Genomic DNA, 21,404 nt, shown 5'->3' on the forward strand with positions numbered 1-21,404 from the left:
CAGGCCACGATGCGGCTCAGAGTGTAGTTGAGCTCAGCTGTGGTGCGAGCCTTCTCTGGATCGTAGCTGTGGGTCAGGGTGATGTCATCTGCATAGGCCTGTGTACTGGGTATTAAGTTTAATAGTTCATTTATATAAATGTTCCAGAGCAGAGGGCCTAGGCAGCTTCCCTGGGGAACACCTGCTCGGATTGGATGCACCTCCGACTCTCTGCCGTTGAGTACCACTCTCCCTCAGGTAGTCAGTGAAGAGTTGGAGGAGAGGCCCCTCGACACCTGCAGCGCGGAGTTTTTCGATGATGGCTTCATGCCACAATGGCAGTGGCCCTTCCATGATCCAGGGCAGCACTCCACTTTGAGGTCAGCAGCAGGTGCAGGTCAGAGGCCAACTTACCCTTTCTAAACCCGTATTCTCTCTCTCATCCCATAGTTAGTAGGTTAGTCAAGACCCATTTCCTATCAATATTATTACTTTCCCTTGCCTTGCCTTAAAGTCTCTCCCTTTTAATATCTCCCTCTTTTATCAGTAAATTTCTTCTGTTCTTTATTTCTTTTCCTTCTCTCATCTCTCTCCTTCCCTTACCTCCTCTCTCTCTTTCTCTCTCATAGGAATATAACTCACACATTACAAATTAACTTTTTATTAATAGAAAAACACACACACACATATACATACATACACATAGTAACATTGATAAGGCTATGTGGGCAGTATGTTAGCTAGGGGGGGCGGGGGGTCCTTCATGTGGCTGTGGGGGGTATGCGTCTGTGGGGGGGTTGTCAACATACCATGGGGGGTACATCCGTGGGGTCCTGTGAGCTGTGGAGAGAGAGAGAGAGAGAGAGAGAGAGAGAGAGAGAGAGAGAGAGAGAGAGAGAGAGAGAGAGAGAGAGAGAGAGAGAGAGAGAGAGAGAGAGAGAGAGAGAGAGAGAGAGAGAGAGAGAGAGAGAGAGAGAGAGAGAGAGAGAGAGAGGGGGGGGGCTCTCTTTCTCACCTTTCAAGTCTCTCACTCTCTATGATCAAATGTATAGAATTATGCATATGTTGTATAATATCATTATATGTATATAATGTATGTTATATGGACTAATAAAAATGGATAATATAAAAAAAATAGGTGTTTGTCTTATGTGCCTGTGTGTGTGTGTGTGTGTGTGCTTGTTTCTTCTTCTCTTCTTCCTCTTCCTCCTCTTGTTCTTCTTCTTCCATTCTTCCTCCTCCTCCTCTTCTTCTTTTCTTCATGTTGCCTCTATCATCATCATCTTCCTCCTCCTCCTCCTCTTCTTCGTCCCAGCATCAACACACACCTGAGGAAAATAACTTTATTAATGGGGAGAGAGAGACCAAATGAGGAACAAGATACAATAACAGGAGGAGGAGAAACTATGCTAAAGAAGAGAATTATGAAAGACAGAGGAAGAAGGAAGAGAAAGAAGAGGAGGATGTAGAGTGAGGAAGGAAGGAAGGGAGATAACCAAATGGAGGGAGGAAGGAGGTAAGTGGAGGAAAAGGGAGAAGAAATTGGAAGGAGAGAGAGAGAGAGAGAGAGAGAATGCTGAAGTTATGGAAGGAAGAAAGAGACAGACAGACAGAGAAAGAGAGAGAGAAAAGTTATGGAAGAGAGAGAGAGAGAGAGAGAGAGAGAGAGAGAGAGAGAGAGAGAGAGAGAGAGAGAGAGAGAGAGAGAGAGAGAGAGAGAGAGAGAGAGAGAGAGAGAGAGAGAGAGAGAGAGAGAGATAATAATATTACATAGAAAAACAACACACACACACACGGAACTGAGATTTGCCTGCCTGCCTATATATTGACAATGTATTATAGTGGTCTGGTGCTGGGCCAGTCCACAACACCACGGGCTGCCAGGCCTGGTAAGACCCACCGCTGTTATCATGCACTACACTACCAAGGTACAGCAGACCCTGGATATAATTGGCTAATTGGGGGGGGGACTTAGTCTGTTATAAGCGGAGGAAATTTAAAGATACAGGGCCGGTCTTACAGTCACCCGTTTTCGTTCGCTACGAAAGCCTTCCGCGTGCGATCAGGTCTTACAGTCGCTCTCAACGGCTGCTTTTCAGTCGCTCGCGAACGAAAAGTCGGCATTTTGGTTAGAAGATTTTGGGGAGCGGTTGAGGTGACAAAAACGAGATTTGTATCCAATAAATTCAGTAATGAGTAAATCTGCAGTGATACATATCATTGCAGATTTACTTTTTTTAATTTATTGGATACAAATCTCGTTTTCGTTCGCTGCCCAATAAAACACTTGTACAATAAAAATAAAGGTGTTTTGAATAATTATTTGCCTTATATATGCTTTCTGCATGCTAGGTATGTCATATGACATACCTAGCATGCTGAAAGCATATATGAGGCAAATAATTATTCAAAACACCTTCATTTTTATTGTACAAGCGTTTTAATGGGCAGCGTATTGTACACCGCCAGCACAACAGAGTCTGTCTTCTCAGCCGACGCAATGGATATTTTTGCTAAGTATATTTAGTGTTTTATTTATCTATTGACATTTCTATTTGAAAAAGTTGTGTAGTTGTCTTCATGGCTCATATGGGTGTGCTAATTTGGTTAACAAACCATTGCATATACCTGTGGATTAGTGGCACTCAGTCAACATGAATTATATTATGAGATATTAAGAATACTTAAGCCAGCCACCCAAAAAGCATTCAAGGTATAATGGAACTATTCATAATAGCTGCTCCCAGGCAGAGGGGGAGAAACAACACAGAACTATAGAATTACACCCATCACGGGTGGTCACCAGTTTACTTCTGATATATTTTTATGTACTAATCAGTACGACTCTCTGTGTTATGAATAATTAGATAAGAGGTGATAGGCTACTGTCTTTCAGTGAAAGGTAACTATTTTAATTCTGATAGATTATTAGTTAAAGGGCATTAGGTTACTAATTATGTACCTATTGTCATTGAGTGTAACAAGGCAGGGAGATGCTGAGGAGGGTGTGGGCCCCAGGAAGGCAGCACCGGGCTCCTCCAGCGTCCCCGCGGTGGTCACACGGACCCAGCAGCTTGGCCAGGCACCTCATTTTTACTTCAAGGGAGTTCAGTCTGTAGAAAGGAATGTGCTTTTGAGTCGTATTTTAACCTGGTAGCAGTGGGGATCATGTTTCTTAATGGTCCCTTCAAGCAAGAAAAAAAAAAGAGAAAAAATCATCATCCACTCAAACCATTTCATAATATATATCAGAGCATTTGTGATCAGTTTATGTATCATCTTTCATGGCACAAATTTGGCCCGTCGCTGTTACCGGGTTAAAACATTTCAGGTTCCCATTACGACTATTTCCCAAGGCTACAGAGAAGATTAACCAGGTTTTTGTGGTTGATTTTCCAGTCCAGCGTGCAGACCTGGGTGTGTAAAACCATCACCAGAATCACAAAACAACCCAGGACAAGCCCAGGAACTTTTACTGTCATGCCCCGAGAGCTTATTTTATCTTTTTTATTTCCTCCACATGACGTCTGTGTGTATCGAAACACACGAGAAATTAATCAAGCCAAGGAGAGGGTATTCGCCGGCTGCCTGGGATTGAACCCACGACCAGCATGACGGGAGAGCCACTCCCTACCGAGTCGGCCAAAGAGGTACACCCCGCTCGCCAAGTGGGTTATGGGAGGCTCCCTTATCAGGCCTAGTCACTGCACTACACTACGAGAGGCTTTTTAAACAGTGAATTGAGAACGTGAAAGAAATACCGGCTTTTGTTATGACTGAACCTTTTAATGGAAGAATATCACTTGGTATTTATCATTCTTGGCCTTGGTTGAAGACTAAAATATATACTGCCTTTCCTTATTTCTTTATAATTGGATTTAGTTCATGGTAACATCCACAAACTCCATGATTCAAACTTTCCTTGAGTTTCCATCTCACACAGAAGTCTGATCCGGCAGATGTGGACTTACAAATGCTGACATGAACAATATTTCCCGTGTACGTCAATGAAGACAGAAAGCAGTACTCATCATCACCATCATCACCATTGTTTAACATCCATTTATTCCCTATAGTGAGGTTGGACGGGATATGAGCCTCCTCCACTGTTGCCGGTCCATAGCCATTTCTTCCGTGATGTTCAGCCTCTTCGTATCTTCCTTCACCACCTTTCTCCATGTCTTCCTTGGCCTTCCTGGCGGTCTTCTGCCCTCTACCTCAAGTTCAGTGCACGTCTCAGTACCCACTCCTTTAATTTATCTGCTTTGATGGCGAAGAATTCCTCGGTGCAGTGACACGACCTCCACGACCTTCACCTTCACCTCGATCTTGGTTGAGTGTCAGCTTCTCTTGGCACAGTGCCGGGCCAGACAGAGAGCTTTTGATACAGGTTTTCTTTTCAGAGAAAGTTGTGTTAATCATCAGATTGTTTTCATTGTACATAAATGATACAAAAAAAATCTGTGTATATTTACGAAATGGAAAATAAAGTAAACTTCACTTCTAAGAAAACAGAATAATTAGGCTTTCAAAATGATAAACTCTTATTTAGCGACTGAAAAATTAAGTTACAAATAACATGGTCATATAGAAAGCTTCCCTCATTAAGTTTTGTTTATGATCAATTAACTTTTTCTTTATCTGCAAATGATGTTTATATTTCACTTGATGAGATACTTGCTGCTGACTGCTAGCAATGATGTTATCAATGCGTGGGGGTAGGCGGTGGCTGAGTGGTAGCGTGCTGGGCCCACATTCACCGCGTGATGGACGACGCGGGTCGGATCCCCACGCTATCATCTCGGATTTTTCAGCCACCGCCGAGTGGCTTAAAACTACCCACATGCTGTCCTGAAGACCACTCATCAACTTGGACTCTAGAAGAAACCGTCAAAGTGAGTCAAGAACGAGTTCCGGGGGGTAACATGAGCCAAGAGAAGACAGCGCCACTATAAACACTTGCCTGGGCCGTGACGGGCTGGGGCCGACTACCATCCAGGCCCCTGAAGAGAGCCTACCAGCGCAATAGGCGCACACGTAAAAAATAAAAAATAAATAAAAAAAACTTGATAAACTGACACGCATGTCATCTTCGATCCTTAATCTTGACCTGTATTTAATTTTCAGTACTGTCATGGCTGAAAAGGTTGATTCACATAGGTAGGTGGTGGTGAAAGGTAACAACCCTTTCATAGCTGCTCCATGAGAAATCGTGAACTCATGAAGACAATGAGCCCAGAAGGTTTCAAGTGGCATTGCACTGAATCGAGTCTTCATGGTACCATCAGATGATAGGCCAATGAGCTCCTCTAATAATTTTGACTGTGAGGCTTCTGGGAGCTTCATCTCAATATCCTCAATGAAGGGCTTTTCGATCCACTGGTAAGAAGCAGCCTGCTCCTCAGTTAGCTCAGGGAAATAGCTGTTGAAATTCCCCAACAACTTTGCCATATAGTGGCTGTGCAGGGCAGGGTAGGTGTTGGCGAGGTTAGTGCACGGGGCCCCAGCCTTGTCTCTGTACTGGGTGAGATGCACTATGTACCTTGAGGCACTGAGGCTCCTTTTGACCTTGAAAATCTCTTCAAAATCTTGGAATACGTTGAGGTACATCAGAGGTTTTTACCACATTTCCGTCCACCTGGCACTCACTAACACAACCTGCAGCTCCAGGTCTCGGTGGCCACATTTCCTTCGTGCCTTCTCCAGCACTATGAGGATTTCCTTAACTTCAGAGGGAACTGCTGCAGTGTGACATCTATATCATCAAACACTAGACAGCAGCACCTCTTCAGGGTGGTAGCTGCCCCCTGCGGGCTGCCCGTCAACAAGTGCAGGAGGCAGGGTGCTGTGGTGACCAAGACGTCACAACCACTGCAGAGTTGCCTGCCTGTGCTGACCTCCTCCTCGTGTTCACAGCCTCCTCAAGCTGTCATGATCTTGAAGGGTGCACTGGCTGGCAGGAGGGTGACCACATACTCTGCCACACACATGCCACTGCCAACCACTGCACACCACCACCATCACTGGGCCAATCCCTGGGCTGAGTCGCTCACTGATGAGCTTCCATATATCCAGAATGGTGGACAACAGAGGCACAACACAACCCATTGTCTTCCCATAAGACTCCTCACCAACAACAACAGCCGAGCGCCCCTTGGCAATGACTGGCCAGGTGTGGGCCTGGAGACCAATGGTTTTCATTCCCCTCTTGAGGAGTGCACTGACAATTTGATCATTAAGAGCTGTGGACACCATGTGTTTGTTTTTGATGACCTCTTCCTCTGAGACACTGTGCTCGCCAGCCATGAACACTTGGTACAGCTTGGTAATGTTGGGTGCCTCAGGGGGAGTGTCCTGCCTGACAAGGGCTAGGCTGGAGGAACACTGCTCAGTCTCAAAGCCCTCGTCAATCACCAGGAAGGATGTAAATAAAGGCTCACATACTGCATCACTGTTGACGGTAGCTTCCCAAGGGTGACTTTCCTCTGGGAGGTCTTCTTCTTCATGGTCCAACTCTTCCATTAAGTTCTTTGTGGCATCAGGTCCTGGTACTTTAAATTCATCACAGAGACCTGCAGCCACTGCTTTAATTTCTGCATATCTAACAAAGTCATTCATATAATCAAGTGGCTTCAAGTGGACTTTCTTGGGTCTGCTGCTTGATCCAGAATACGCTTTGCAAAGAGGCCTGGAGGACAACACTGAAGTCTTCTCCCCTGTACAAGCAGCATGACTGGTGAAGCTTTCCTCACCAGACAAACTACTAATGGTGTGTCTCTTCTCCAAGGAGTCGTGCTAACTACATTTTCACCTTTCAGCTCACCCCTGCAGGAAGGTTTGCATAGATATCACGCTTTCTCTTGAGCGTTTGTAATGCCAAAGTTTAGTTAAGTACGGGAAAATGTAAATTAGGGAGGAAAAGTAGTGTTAAGTATTATAAGTAGATATAAATTCCACCCAGCAACAGTCCTGGTGACACTTATATCTACTTATAATACTTAACACTACTTTTCTTCCCTAATTTACATTTTCCCGTACTTAACTAAATTTTGGCATTACACATTCCCCTCGGCTGCTGAAGTGTTTTCAAAATCACACAAAGAAGTAAAGAGAGCACCTTGCTGGAATCCTGCTGAAGCCTGATCTCCATTCTGGCCAGCAGCAGCAGTATTTTGTAGCCAGTTTTATGTAAAATGTCTCCTGGTGAGTGTAGTGCTGCTTGTGTGCATGACTCAGTTAACCCGGTGGTGGTAGCAGCGGGGATCATGTTTCTTAATGGTCCCTCTAAGCGAGAAAAATGAGAAAAAATCACCCCTCACACAAACCATTTCATAATATATATCAAAGCATTTGTGATCAGATTATGTATCATCTATTTTTGGGGGTTTATATCGTGGCACAAATTTGGCCCGGCGCTGCTAAACGGTACAGCCACAAATTTGGCCCGGCGCTGCTAAACGGTACAGCCACAAATTTGGCCCGGCGCTGCTAAACGGTACAGCCACAAATTTGGCCCATCGCTGCTACCGGGTTAAACATACCTCTTGGGAGATGGTCCAGGGGGGAGCATCAGTGTAAAAAACTGGTCCTGTCATTTCATCAAATCAGCAAAAAACTATCAATCCATCAAATTTTACAGATGTTTTCATTTTGTCAAAAACAGCTTTTTACCCTTATCCCATCAGTATGTCAACAGTTTCATATCATTTCAGTGCATCAAAAGTGAGAAGTCATCAATACATCAATAAATCCAGATGTTATCAAAGCATCAAATTGTCAAAAGTCATCAAAAAATACAAAAAAAAAAAATCAGAAGTTATCAAAGCATCAAAAGTCTAGTCCATGATGATACTATGCGGTATTACGACTTTGACAACAAGACACCATCACAACGTTGATAGGCTGACACCCTTGGAATAGTCTGTTTTGTTTATATTCCCTGCATGTTCGCGTATCAGTAATCTGTCAGCAGCAACACTAACCAGTCTCAGAGCCTTAATTAATTGGTTCTTCATTCCAGTTCTTGATTCTTGGTCCAGGCTGCTCTCCTCACCCACAATATAAGGCACGGGTGAATGGTCTTTTCTGGTGAGTCTCCTGAGTTTGGCCGCCAAGAAACATCTCCTTCATCCAGGGGTGAAGAGGTGATGCTGAACCCGGTGGTGGTAGCAGCGGGATCATGTTTCTTAATGGTCCCTCTAAGCGAGAAAAATTAGAAAAAATCACCCCTCACACAAACCATTTATAATATATATCAAAACATTTGTGATCAGTTTATGTATCATCCATTTTTGGGGGTTTATATCATGGCACAAATTTGGCCCGGCGCTGCAACACGGTAAAGCCACAAATTTGGCCCGTCGCTGCTACCGGGTTAAGGGTTTTGTTTCACCTCCACCTGCTGTATTGGCCCCAGCAGCCACTTCCCTCCTGGCTTGTGGTGGCTTGACATCCTCACACCTGCAACAGTCATCATCATCATCATCATCAGCCCAAGCTTCACCTCCTGCCAAAGTGTTGCCTCTCACCGGCTGTCACTAACAAGGATTGGAACTTACAAAGAGTCTGTTGGAGAAAATCCTGAGCTGCTTTTGCCTATTCGAGAATGCAAGAGGATTTTCAATAGTAGTTTTGATGAAAAATATGCATCTTTAACCCCTTGACTGCAAATTTCCTACCAGAAGACCTCACCAAGCCACAGGAATGGAACAAAAAGTGGCTGCTACAATTCAATGAAGAAAAATGTAAAGTCCTGCACCTTGGGAGGGGGTATCCAGCACACCAATACCACATGGGAAACACTCCACTATCCACCACAGAAGCAGAGAGAGACCTGGGAGTACATGTTTTCATGGTACCAGTGAAAGCCAAATCCGTGCCCATCGCAGCAGACAGGTTAAAGATGCTTTATATTATAAGTTTTCCCAAGGATAATTTCCAAAAAAGCTCAAGGCTTCTCACCTGGATAAGTTGGAAAGTTTGGTTTAGTGGGCGCAACATCTGTGGTCATATGCCGGAGAGAGACAGAAGGGGAAAGAATTATAGGAGAAGGGAACAGATTCCAGGAGATGGCTGGGACACAACCCCCGATTAATACCTGGTACCCATTCACTGCTGGGTGGACAGGGGCGTAGGGTATCGGAAAAGCCGCCCAAATTTTTCCACTCCGCCCGGGAATCGAACCCGGGCTCTCTCGGTTGTGAGCCAAGTGTTCTAACCACTGCACCACGAAGCCCCCGCTTCTCACCTGGACATTGAAGTGTTCCTCGGGATACTCTCGGTGCTCCCGATGACAAGGGTGACGGTGGCCTGCTGCTGTGCCTTGAGGGAGAGCTTTCAGGGAGACTCCTCGTCACTGCTGAGGGCGCCGGCCTCTGTGAGTCTGCTCCCAGACAGGCGGCAACCTTGGAAACATTTATAGAAAATAAGAAGATGCAGAAGAGGCACTACTGGCCATACTTACAAGTACCATGTCTGTTTTGTTTATATTCCCTGCCTGTTCCCTTATCAGTAATCTGTCAGCAGCAACACTCACCAGCATCAGAGCCTTGCTCCACCTGGGCACTCTGAGCCTGTGTCTGCACCACTGCACAGCCTTCAGACACCAGTACCACCACAAGACCTTCTGTCAGCCAGTCTTTGGGTGTCTCAGGGAGGCCGCTTGCCTTCAGCCGGGGCACCAGGCCGCCCAGCACTCCCTGGCAAGGCTCACGGCCAGCCTGTCGCTCACACAGCCCGAGAATAAGGAAATAATCAGAATAAAAATATAATAACATGGAAACAAATACCTCACATACACAGTTTCTTAGTTTGCTCACTAACTAAGAGTGAATTTTCATATTCTTGTCAAAACATTCAATCATCATACTTTAGGAACACTTTGTGGATATCCATGTCATGCACAATGATGTAAAATGATACAACTAAATATTTACTGCAATATCATAGTGAGACGTCAACCAAACATGAATCAATCAAGAGGTTATCAACGGAACATGACAATGGATCTGTAGTGACCCTCTAAATCTTCCCGTTTTCTTCACCTTCATTTCTTCAGTCTGCCCTTTAACTCACCACGTTCTCTTTCTCTTCCGACTTCTATTACACACACGCCTATCTCATCCTCCACATTTCATCGGGTCGTGGATCACTACATCGTACACATATACCAAATCATCACCTATATTATAACAAACTCACCGATGTACATAATTACACCAGGCTGCCGCTACAGATCCATGCGCACCCTCATGGTTGAGGCCGACCGCCTCAAACTCCATCTCGGTGACTTCCCACATGCTGACCCAACAAGGCTTGCAGCGGCCGGGCCCAGCGCTGGAAGTCTCCGCAGAAGAAAGTCGAAAACAGTGTTTGTAGAAAGAAGAAACATATGCTGCAACACCCACAAGCTTACCTCTTTATGTTTCCATGAATATACTGGAAACAAGAATGGAAACTAATTCAATCTTGCTAAATAACTGTTGAGCAAGCCCTTCAGTTCGGCAGAGAATGCTGCAACAACCACAAGCTTACCGCTTTATGTGTCCATGAATATACTGGAAACAAGAATGGAAACTAATTCAATCTTGCTAAATAACTACTGATCAAGCCCTTCGATCGGCAAAGAATTGGAAAAAAGAAAAAATACACTCCCAAACCCCAGTGCTTGGTCTGCTGGAGGATCCTGCTGATCACTGTACTGCTGAACAACAACCAAACATGACAACCTTTCATTCCTCTCAAACGACAAATTTCACATCAGGGTCACACACTAATGCACATCCCATGCAAGAAAATGCCATTACATTACTATGTTTAACTCTTGACCTCACCAAGCTACAGGAATGGAACAAAGTGTCTGCTATAATTAAATGAATAAAAATGTTAAGTCCTGCACCTTTGGAGGGGATATTCAGCACACCAATACCACATGGCAAACACTCCACTATCCACCACAAAGGCAGAGAAAGCCTTGGGAGTGTAAGTTACCAGGCTACCAGTGAAGGGATATCCAGCACACCAATACCACATGGCAAACACTCCACTATCCACCACAAAGGCAGAGAAAGCCTTGGGAGTGTATGTTACCAGGCTACCAGTGAAGGGATATCCAGCATACCAATACCACATGGGAAACACTCCACTATCCACCACAGAGGCAGAGAAAGACCTGGGAGTGTATGTTACCAGGCTACCAGTGAAGGGATATCCAGCACACCAATACCACATGGGAAACACTGCACTATCCACCACAGAGGCAGAGAAAGACCTGGGAGTGTATGTTATCAGGCTACCAGTGAAGGGATATCCAGCACACCAATACCACATGGGAAACACTCCACTATCCACCACAGAGGCAGAGGAAACCTGGGACTATAAGTTGCCAGGCTACCAGTGAAGGGATATCCAGCACACCAATACCACATAGGAAACACTCCACTATCCACCACAGAGGCAGAGGAAACATGGGACTGTAAGTTACCAGGCTACCAGTGAAGGGATATCTAGCACACCAATACCACATGGGAAACACTCCACTATCCACCACAGAGGCAGAGGAAGACTTGGGAGTGTATGTTACCAGGCTACCAGTGAAGGGATATCCAGCACACCAATACATGGGAAACACTCCACTATCCACCACAGAGGCAGAGGAAGACTTGGTAGTGTATGTTACCAGGCTACCAGTGAAGGGATATCCAGTACACCAATACCACATGGGACACACTCCACTATCCACCACAGAGGCAGAGGAAACATGGGACTATAAGTTACCAGGCTACCAGTGAAGGGATATCCAGCATACCAATACCACATGGGAAACACTCCACTATCCACCACAGAGGCAGAGAAAGACCTGGGAGTGTATGTTACCAGGCTACCAGTGAAGGGATATCCAGCACACCAATACCACATGGGAAACACTGCACTATCCACCACAGAGGCAGAGAAAGACCTGGGAGTGTATGTTATCAGGCTACCAGTGAAGGGATATCCAGCACACCAATACCACATGGGAAACACTCCACTATCCACCACAGAGGCAGAGGAAACCTGGGACTATAAGTTACCAGGCTACCAGTGAAGGGATATCTAGCACACCAATACCACATGGGAAACACTCCACTATCCACCACAGAGGCAGAGGAAGACTTGGGAGTGTATGTTACCAGGCTACCAGTGAAGGGATATCCAGCACACCAATACATGGGAAACACTCCACTATCCACCACAGAGGCAGAGGAAGACTTGGGAGTGTATGTTACCAGGCTACCAGTGAAGGGATATCCAACACACCAATACCACATGGGACACACTCCACTATCCACCACAGAGGCAGAGGAAACCTGGGACTATAAGTTGCCAGGCTACCAGTGACGGGATATCTAGCACACCAATACCACATGGGAAACACTGCACTATCCACCACAGAGGCAGAGAAAGACCTGGGAGTGTATGTTATCAGGCTACCAGTGAAGGGATATCCAGCACACCAATACCACATGGGAAACACTCCACTATCCACCACAGAGGCAGAGAAAGACCTGGGAGTGTATGTTACCAGGCTACCAGTGAAGGGATATCCAGCACACCAATACCACATGGGAAACACTCCACTATCCACCATAGAGGCAGAGGAAACCTGGGACTATAAGTTACCAGGCTACCAGAGAAGGACAAATCCCTGACAGTTGCAGTGGACAGGTTAACCATCAACAGTCCACTACAGGATTATGGCCTTTCCTAGGATGCTCTAACTCTCCTGTCATGTTAGTATATTCCTCCTTGTTCAGGCTAATGCTCTGATTCCACCTCTCCGCCTAGCTCTCTGTCTGGTGTTAGTGTGCTCCATCCCGCCCTGGCAAAGGTTATAATTCCATCTGTCCACCTGGTTCTCTGTCTGGTGTTAGTGTGCTCCATCCTACCCCGACAAAGGTTATAATTCCACCTCTGCACCTGGTTCTCTGTCTGGTGTTAGTGTGCTCCATCCTGCCCCGGCAAAGGTTATAACTCCACCTCTCCACCTGGTTCTATGTCTGGTGTAAAGTGTGCTCCATCCTGCCCTGGCAAAGGTTATAACTCCACCTCTCCACCTGGTTCTCTGTCTGGTGATAAGTGTGCTCCATCCTGCCCTGGCAAAGGTTATAACTCCACCTCTCCACCTGGTTCTCTGTCTGGTGTTAGTGTGCTCCATCCTGCCCTGGCAAGGGTTATAACTCCACCTCTCCACCTGGTTCTCTGTCTGGTGATAAGTGTGCTCCATCCTGCCCTGGCAAAGGTTATAACTCCACCTCTCCACCTGGTTCTCTGTCTGGTGATAAGTGTGCTCTATCCCGCCCAGCAAAGGTTAAAAAAAACTTATAATTTCACCTCCCACCCTGGTTCTGTCGGCCCTGGCATCTATAATTCCTAGCAAGTCACTCTCTTAGAGTCAACAACAACAACAGGTATAACACACACAAAAAAGTATGGGGTGAGGGGAACAATCCATGCTGTGCTGCATATAATATCAATTAAAACAGCCATAAACATGTACACTTCCATATTTGTAACTTTTGGGGGCTAAATTTGCTCAGCATAAATGCAGCTTGCCATTTCTCCTTCCCTTGCTCCAGACCATGTTGCACTGACTTGTTTTTTTGTTCCTTTGAATAATGAATATGTAGGGAGTTACTGTGGGCCAAACTGTTGGTGGACTGCAACAACTACCGTGGTATTACACCGCTCAGTGTGCCAGGCAAGGGGCTTGCCCACCTATTGCTGGTGCATTCGCAGCCAGCTGCTGAAGCTGCAGAGACCTGAACAGTGTGGGTTCACGCCTGCTAAGTCAACAACTGACCGTATCCTAGCGTACTGGTGGAGCACCAATGTGAGTTTGAACAGGGGATGCTTGCAGCTTATGTCCATCTCAAGAAAGCGTTTGACTCAGTGCATCGCGAGGCACTCTGGGATCTTCTGCGACTCCGTGGGATTCCTGCGAGGACTATTGGTCTGCTGACTGGCCTGTATTATGGGACAGAGTGCTAAGAAGTGTGTGTGTGTGTGTGGGGGGGGGGGGGGCTTATACATTGGCAATACCAGGGTCCTTGTTTTTGTTGATGATGCAGTAATCCTGGCGGAGTCGCTGGAGGTTTTGGTGATGGCTCTTGAGGCACTGCACAAGGAGGCAAAGTCCATGGGACTTCAGGTCTCCTGGGCCAAGACCAAGGTACAGGTGTTTGGAGGCTTGCTGGATGACACAGTACTGTCTATTCATGTGTGTGGCGAGGACGTAGAGATCTCAGAAAGTTTCACGTATCTTGAAAACGTAGTTTGTAACAACGGTGAGTCTCGCCAGGAAGTCTAACGGCGGATTGGTCTGGCCCATGGTGTTATGGACTCGCTCAGCACGAGTATATGGCGTTGTCGGTACCTGTGCAGAAGGACAAAGATTCGGATCTTCAAGTCCCTTGTGCTCCCTGTCTTACTCTATGGTTGTGAGACATTGACAATAAATGGGGACTTGGAGAGGCAGCTTGATGCCTTTGGTAATAAGTGTCTACGCAGAATCATGGGATATCGCTGGAATGACTTTGTGTCAAACCAGCAACTACTCCGCGAGACTGATTTGACATATATTACCTTACCTGCATAGCTATAGTTCGTCAATGCCAACTCCGGCTATACGGGCATGTGGCACGTTACCCTGAAGCTGCTCCTGCTCATCGGGTTGTCTCTGTAAGAAACAATCTTGAGTGGAGGAGGCCAAGGGGACGCCCACGGAGTTCATGGATTTGTTGGGACCCAGAATATGGACAAACAGAAGACGACCATAGCAGCACAGTTAATTAATAGAGACCCCAATCAGAGGCAAATACCGAGTGGAGATATGGAGACAGAAAATGTAAATATGATAGGAGAGGGAAGGAAAGCAATTAGTCAGATATACAAAGTTGTAAACATCTGATAAGCACTAACACTACTGAGAGGTTATGGAAAATACCCAGACCCACATACAGAAAACAGATACCCAGTAGGCGTGGTCAGGAAGTGTGGATAACCATTCAAGAGGACTCTAACATGTCACGTGCGGTGTGACGAAATGCTATAAGCGAATAACTGAAAAGAGAAGTCACTGTGGGAGTGTCTTAAGAGTGAAATCACAAATAGTAGGAGAAGTAAACAATATAACATAATGAGCGAGCCAATGGTTGTTGACAGGAGGTATTGGCTACTGGTTATGTAGAAAATGAAGGCGTGTCAAAGATGTAGTTCCGCCTCAAGCAAGGAAAAATGTGACCTAGACAACAGTGATATGGGCAGACCGAGCCTTGCACTCGCTTCAAGCAGACTTGCTACTCACTCAGCTGAGAATGGCTGTTGTAGGAGATGTGTTGTAGGATTGTGAGTGGGACAGGATTGTGATTATTTGTTTGCGATGTAAAGCAAAGGTATAAACCACTGGGTGTGGTATAATTTGGTGCTTCCGTGAAATTGTAGTAGATTATACTATAGGAATGTTTTATTAGGATGTGAGGAGAGTACTTAAATATTGTGATGTATGTACAGAGAAACAAACCACTGCCTGTGGAATGACGAGTGTTATTAATTATTATTGGCAACAACTGAGCACAAATTGTAGTATTATGTTTAACGACATGTCATTTGTCATATGTTTTATCCATTGCTGAATATGCCAGCGTTATGATCGTCTGAGCATAGAATATTGCGTAAGGCAATTACTTTCATTTAATTTTAAATAAATGTATATTTTCTTTTTCCCTTGTTTATCCCCGAACACCAGTCTCCAATAACAACTTAAGCCGGATCATGCTACCAGGGATACGAGACGGTGAGATCATTTATGGAGTAATTAATGAGTGATAAAAGAGTTGTTTTAATACAAGCTAATGCAAATGAAATAAAAAAGTAAAAATTAAAATACAGGAAAAGAAGGATCCAAAGGCTTGAGCAAGTCAATAGATCTTTCCAGGAGGTACTCATTTTTTTTTTTTTTTTACAGCAAAGGAGACAGATCGAGGGCTTAAAATAAAAAAAATAAAAAAAACACGCAACTAACTGCCCCTAAAAAGATTGGAGAGGAGTGGCTGAAAGAGAAGTCAACTTCAGGAGGAGAGGTGTCCTGATACCCTCCTCTTGAAAGAGTTCAAGTCATAGGCAGGAGGAAATACAGATGAAGGAAGATTGTTCCAGAGTTTACCAGCGTGAGGGACGAAAGAATGAAGATGCTGGTTAACTCTTGCATAAGGGGTTTGGACAGTGTAGGGATGAGCTTGAGTAGAAAGTCGTGTGTGGCGAGGCCGCTGGAGGGGGGGAGGCATGCAGTTAGCAAGTTCAGAAGAGCAGTCAGCATGAAAATATCAATAGAAGATAGAAAGAGAGGCAACATGGCGGCGGAATTTAAGAGGTAGAAGACTATCAGTAAGAGGAGGAGAGCTGATGAGACGAAGAGCCTTTGACTCCACTCTGTCCAGAAAAGCTGTGCGAGTGCATGGAGCCCCCCCACACGTGAGATGCATACTCCATACGAGGGCGGAGAATGCCCTTGTATATGGATAGCAACTGTGCAGGGGAGAAGAACTGGCGGAGACGATACAGAACGCCCAACCTCGAGGAAGCTGATTCAGTAAGAGAGAAGATATGAGGTTTCTAGTTAAGATTTTGAGTTAAGGATAGACCGAGGATGTTTAGTGTTGAAGAAGGTGACAGCTGAGTGTTGTCGAAGAATAGGGGATAGGTGTTTGGAAGATTGTGTCGAGTTGATAGGGAAGGGGGCCTGCATGGAGACTCGCCAGGGGGGACCTGGGCTTGGCGTCATAAGGTGGGCGCAGCGACGTGCCCCCCAGCGTATGCCCCCACTGATTGATTGATTATAGTTACAGCAAGTGTGTAGCATTGGGAAAATGAACCTTATGCACAGGGGTTCCAATCCCCAATACCCGCCCATGAAATTTCAAGTGGCCGTTGGGGTCAGTAGGTATAGTCTTTCGACTCTTCTCGGGCTTGGATGGCAAGTGGGGGCTCCCTCACCCCCCTTCTCAGAACGCATGGGATTGGCTTTGGGTGGGTGTGGCTTGGCCAATGGGAATACCATAAGAAAGGAATTCACTTTTCCTACCCTGGCTACCTTATTCCTTTTCCCACTGGTATTGTGCTTTCTTTGCTCATATATATATATATATATATCTATATATATATATATATATATATATATATATATATATATATATATATATATATATATATATATATATATATATATATATCCCCCCCCCCTCCCCTTGGTTTCAGTATAGACCTACACAAGTGTACATGTATTTACAGTCTGAGTCAGCGTGAGGAATCGCCTGATGACCGATGGCACCAATCACGAGGCCACGCGCCCCGCCTCCAGCCTCCTGTAGCTGGCTCTCCTCCTGCTCCGTGTCTACCAAGCATGGCGGTCACCTCAACCAAAGTCCCCCAGCTGTTGCCACCCACAACAGCCAGAGCTTCGCCCACACACGGTGGTGCCACACAGAGCTTGTGTTGCAACATGTGCATTTCTTTCATTTCTGCTTTAAAAATTTGATCATATTTTGATAAAAAATGTTCAGAAAAATTCATTGAATAAAGGTTACACTTCCTAATCTGGTGTTTGCAATAGCCTGAACAGGCATTAACAGGGCCCTGAAAAGGTATGGGAATGTCCTGAAAAGGTAGCACACACACTGCAATGAGGCAGCAAGAAGGTCCTGCAAAGGTCACAGATACATTGCTCCACAACCTTTCTTGGAGTGGACAAAAATCTGTTCCCACAACGCTTCACAGAGTCCCAAACAACATACTGGAACCATTCATAACGTTCTGACAACGCTGCGGCAACGTGATGTTGTTTGCCGAGTGTTCTCAGACGCTTTTGGCCCACAGCAACCATTTCTGAAGGCCACAAAGGAGATCCGTCGGGTCTTCACGTTCATTTTTTTTTTTTTTTTTTTTTTTTTTTTTTTTACAGCAAAAGAGACAGCTCAAGGGCACAAAAAAGTAAACATTAATAAAAAAAAAAAGCCCGCTACTCGCTGCTCCTAAAAAGAATCCAAAGAGGTGGCCGAAAGATAAGTCAGTTTCGGGAGGAGAGGTGTCCTGATACCCTCCTCTTGAAAGAGTTCAAGTCGTAGGCAGGAGGAAATACAGATGAAGGAAGATTGTTCCAGAGTTTACCAGCGTGAGGGATGAAAGAGTGAAGATGCTGGTTAACTCTTGCATAAGGGGTTTGGACAGTATAGGGATGAGCATGAGTAGAAAGTCGAGTGCAGCGGGGCCGCGGGAGGGGGAGGCATGCAGTTAGCAAGTTCAGAAGAGCAGTCAGCGTGGAAATATCGATAGAAGATAGAAAGAGAGGCAACATTGCGGCGGAATTTAAGAGGTAGAAGACTATCAGTATGAGGAGGAGAGCTGATGAGACGAAGAGCCTTTGCCTCCACTCTGTCCAGAAGAGCTGTGTGAGTGGAGCCCCCCCACACATGAGATGCATACTCCATACGAGGGCGGACAAGGCCCCTGTATATGGACAGCAACTGTGCAGGGGAGAAGAACTGGCGGAGACGGTACAGAACGCCCAGCCTCGAGGAAGCTGATTTAGTAAGAGATGAGATATGAAGTTTCCAGTTGAGATTTTGAGTTAAGGATAGACCGAGGATGTTTAGTGTTGAGGAAGGTGATAGCTGGGTGTTGTCAAAGAATAGGGGATAGTTGTTTGGAAGATTGTGTCGAGTGGATAGGTGGAGAAACTGTGTTTTTGAGGCGTTGAAGGACACCAGGTTCTTGCCCCAATCGGAAATAATAGTAAGGTCTGAGGCTAAGCGTTCTGCAGCCTCCAGCCTTGAGTCGTTAAGTTCCTGAAGGGTGGGTCTTCTATTAAAAGAAGTTGAATAATGCAGAGTGGAGTCATCGGCGTAGGAATGGATAGGACAGTTCGTTTTGGAAAGAAGATCATCAATGAACAACAGAAAAGAGTGGGAGATAGGACAGAACCTGTGGGACACCACTGTTAATAGATTTAGGGAAGAACAGTGACCGTCTACCACGGCAGAAATAGAACGGTCAGAAAGGAAACTGGAGATAAAGGTACAGAGAAGGATAGAAACCGTAGGAGGGTAGTTTAGAAAGCAAAGATTTGTGCCAGACCCTATCAAAAGCTTTTGATATGTCCAGCGCAATAGCAAAAGTTTCACCGAAACGGCTAAGAGAGGATGACCAAGAGTCAGTTAAGAAGGCTAGGAGATCACCAGTAGAACGCCCCTTGCGGAACCCATACTGGCGATCAGATAGAAGGTCAGAAGTGGAAAGGTGCTTTTGAATCTTACGGTTAAGGATTGATTCAAAAGCTTTAGATAGACAAGAAAGTAAAGCAATAGGACGGTAGTTTGAGGGATTGAGCGGTCACCCTTCTTAGGTACAGGCTGTGTGAAGGCATACTTCCAGCAAGAAGGAAAGGTAGATGTTGACAGGCAGAGGCGAAAGAGTTTGACCAGGCAGGGTGACAGCACGGAGGCACAGTTTTAAGGACAATAGGAGGCACTCCATCAGGTCCATAAGCCTTCTGAGGATTGAGGCCAGAGAGGGCATAGAAAACATCATTTTGAAGAATCTTTATAACAGGCATAAAGGAGTCAGAGGGGGAATATGCCCAGAATCGTCCAGAGTGGAGTTTTTAGAAAAACTTTGAGAGAAGAGTTCAGCCTTAGACAAAGATGAGACGGAAGCGTTGCCGTCAGGACTGATGACTGGAGGTAAAGATGAAAAAGTCAAGTTGGAGGAGATGTTTTGGCTAGATGCCAGAAGTCACGGGAAGAGTTAGAGAAAGCAAGGTTTTGACATTTTCTATTAATGAAAGAATTTTGGTTAGTCGGAGAAGCGATTTGGCACGATTTCGGGCAGAAATGTAAAGTTCATAATTAGCATTAGTTTGAAGGCTCTGGTATCTTTTGTGAGCTACCTCTCTATCATTGACAGCACGAGAACAAGCGTGATTAAACCAAGGCTTTTTAGCGTGAGGCGGAGAGAAAGAACGAGGAATGTATGCCTCCATTCCAGAGACAATCACCTCTGTGATGCGCTGAGCACACACAGAGGGGTCTCTATCCTGGAAGCAATAATCATTCCACGGGACATCGGACAAGTACATCCTCAGGTCGTCCCACCGAGCTGAAGCAAAATGCCAGAAGCATCGCCTCTTCGGTGGGTCCAGAGGATGTACAGGAGCGATAGGACAGGATGCAGAAATAAGATTGTGATCGGAGGAGCCCAACGGAGAGAACAGTTTGACAGAATAAGCAGAAGGGTTTGAGGTAAGGAAGAGGTCTAGAATGTTGGGCCGATCTCCAAGACGGTCAGGAATACGTGTAGGGTGCTGGACCAACTGCTCTAGGTCGTTGAGGATAGCAAAGTTGTAGGCTTGTTCACCAGGATGGTCAGTGAAAGAGGATGAAAGCCAAAGCTGGTGGTGAACATTGAAATCTCCTAGGATGGAGATTTCAGCGAAGGGAGAGTGGGTCAAGATGTGCTCCACTTTAGAATTCAAATAGTCAAAGAATTTTACATAGTTGGTAGAGTTAGGTGAGAGATAAACAGCACAGATGTATTTAGTAATAGAATGACAGTGAAGTCTTAACCAGATGGTGGAAAATTCAGAAGAGTCAAGGTCAAGGAGCAGAAGCCTTGTCAAACTATCACTGGGCTCATAAAGCTGCCCATGGCAATACAAACACAGCCTCTACGAAAGCCTTTTGTCAGTGGGAGTGTGAGCCCCAAATGTTTGAGAATGTGGAACACCCCCCCTGGCAGTCCCTCCCAGCAGGCCTTCATGCAGGCCCCTTCCCATCTTAAATACCTTGCGGCAGGGTCCATGGAGACGCGGAATCTGTGAGCTTCGTGGGCATTCCCTCAGCCTCTTCCACTCTGAAACAGCCCGGTGCGCAGGGTGGGTAGCGTGCCACATGCCCGTACAGCTGGAGTTGGCACTGCCTGACCATGCAGGAGATATCTGAGGAAAGACAACCTGTAAGGAGGAGGAACTTGGAAGCTGCCACATGTCTGAATAACTACGTCTTGGTCTGAAGTGGCATTGCTTGGTGAGGGAGAGCTTGGAACACACATGCAAAGCACAGAAGGTCTCAAATTCTCCACCAGACAACGAGGAGAGGACAGGAGAGGATGAGTCAGATGGACAGATGAAAAAGGTGACAAACAGTTTAGAAGCTGCCATAGATCTGAACTGACGTGAAGGAGAGCTTGGAAAGGAGAGAGGAAGAGGTGAAGGAGGAGGAAGAAGGTAAGTACAAAGTTGAGGAATAGTAATAACATGGAGAGAGAAAGGAGGAAAATAATGGAAATAGAGTAAAAAAGAAATACATACGATAGATGAAAGCAAAGAGATAATAAGG

General features: G+C 45.6%; 2 long non-coding RNA genes across 3 annotated transcripts; both read right to left on the bottom strand.

Annotated features, from left to right (window-relative positions):
• Positions 1-624: 624 nt before the first annotated feature.
• LOC126994254 (uncharacterized) lies at positions 625-20,999 on the bottom strand. 2 transcript variants are annotated; one of them, XR_007748918.1, is made up of 8 exons: positions 20,852-20,999; positions 10,180-10,322; positions 9,515-9,698; positions 9,227-9,383; positions 8,372-8,439; positions 7,962-8,177; positions 2,942-3,092; positions 625-1,307 (listed from the first exon to the last, which is right to left on the bottom strand). It is a non-coding gene; the product is annotated as an uncharacterized LOC126994254 (long non-coding RNA). The 2 variants fall into 2 exon arrangements; XR_007748919.1 differs by lacking the exons at positions 7,962-8,177; positions 8,372-8,439.
• On the bottom strand, positions 10,329-14,045 carry LOC126994256 (uncharacterized). Its single transcript, XR_007748920.1, has 3 exons — positions 12,525-14,045; positions 11,837-11,935; positions 10,329-11,248 (listed from the first exon to the last, which is right to left on the bottom strand). It is a non-coding gene; the product is annotated as an uncharacterized LOC126994256 (long non-coding RNA).
• Positions 21,000-21,404: the final 405 nt, after the last annotated feature.

Source organism: Eriocheir sinensis, unplaced genomic scaffold (genome assembly GCF_024679095.1).
Source record: "Eriocheir sinensis breed Jianghai 21 unplaced genomic scaffold, ASM2467909v1 Scaffold759, whole genome shotgun sequence".
NCBI classification, from domain to species: Eukaryota; Metazoa; Arthropoda; class Malacostraca; order Decapoda; family Varunidae; genus Eriocheir; species Eriocheir sinensis.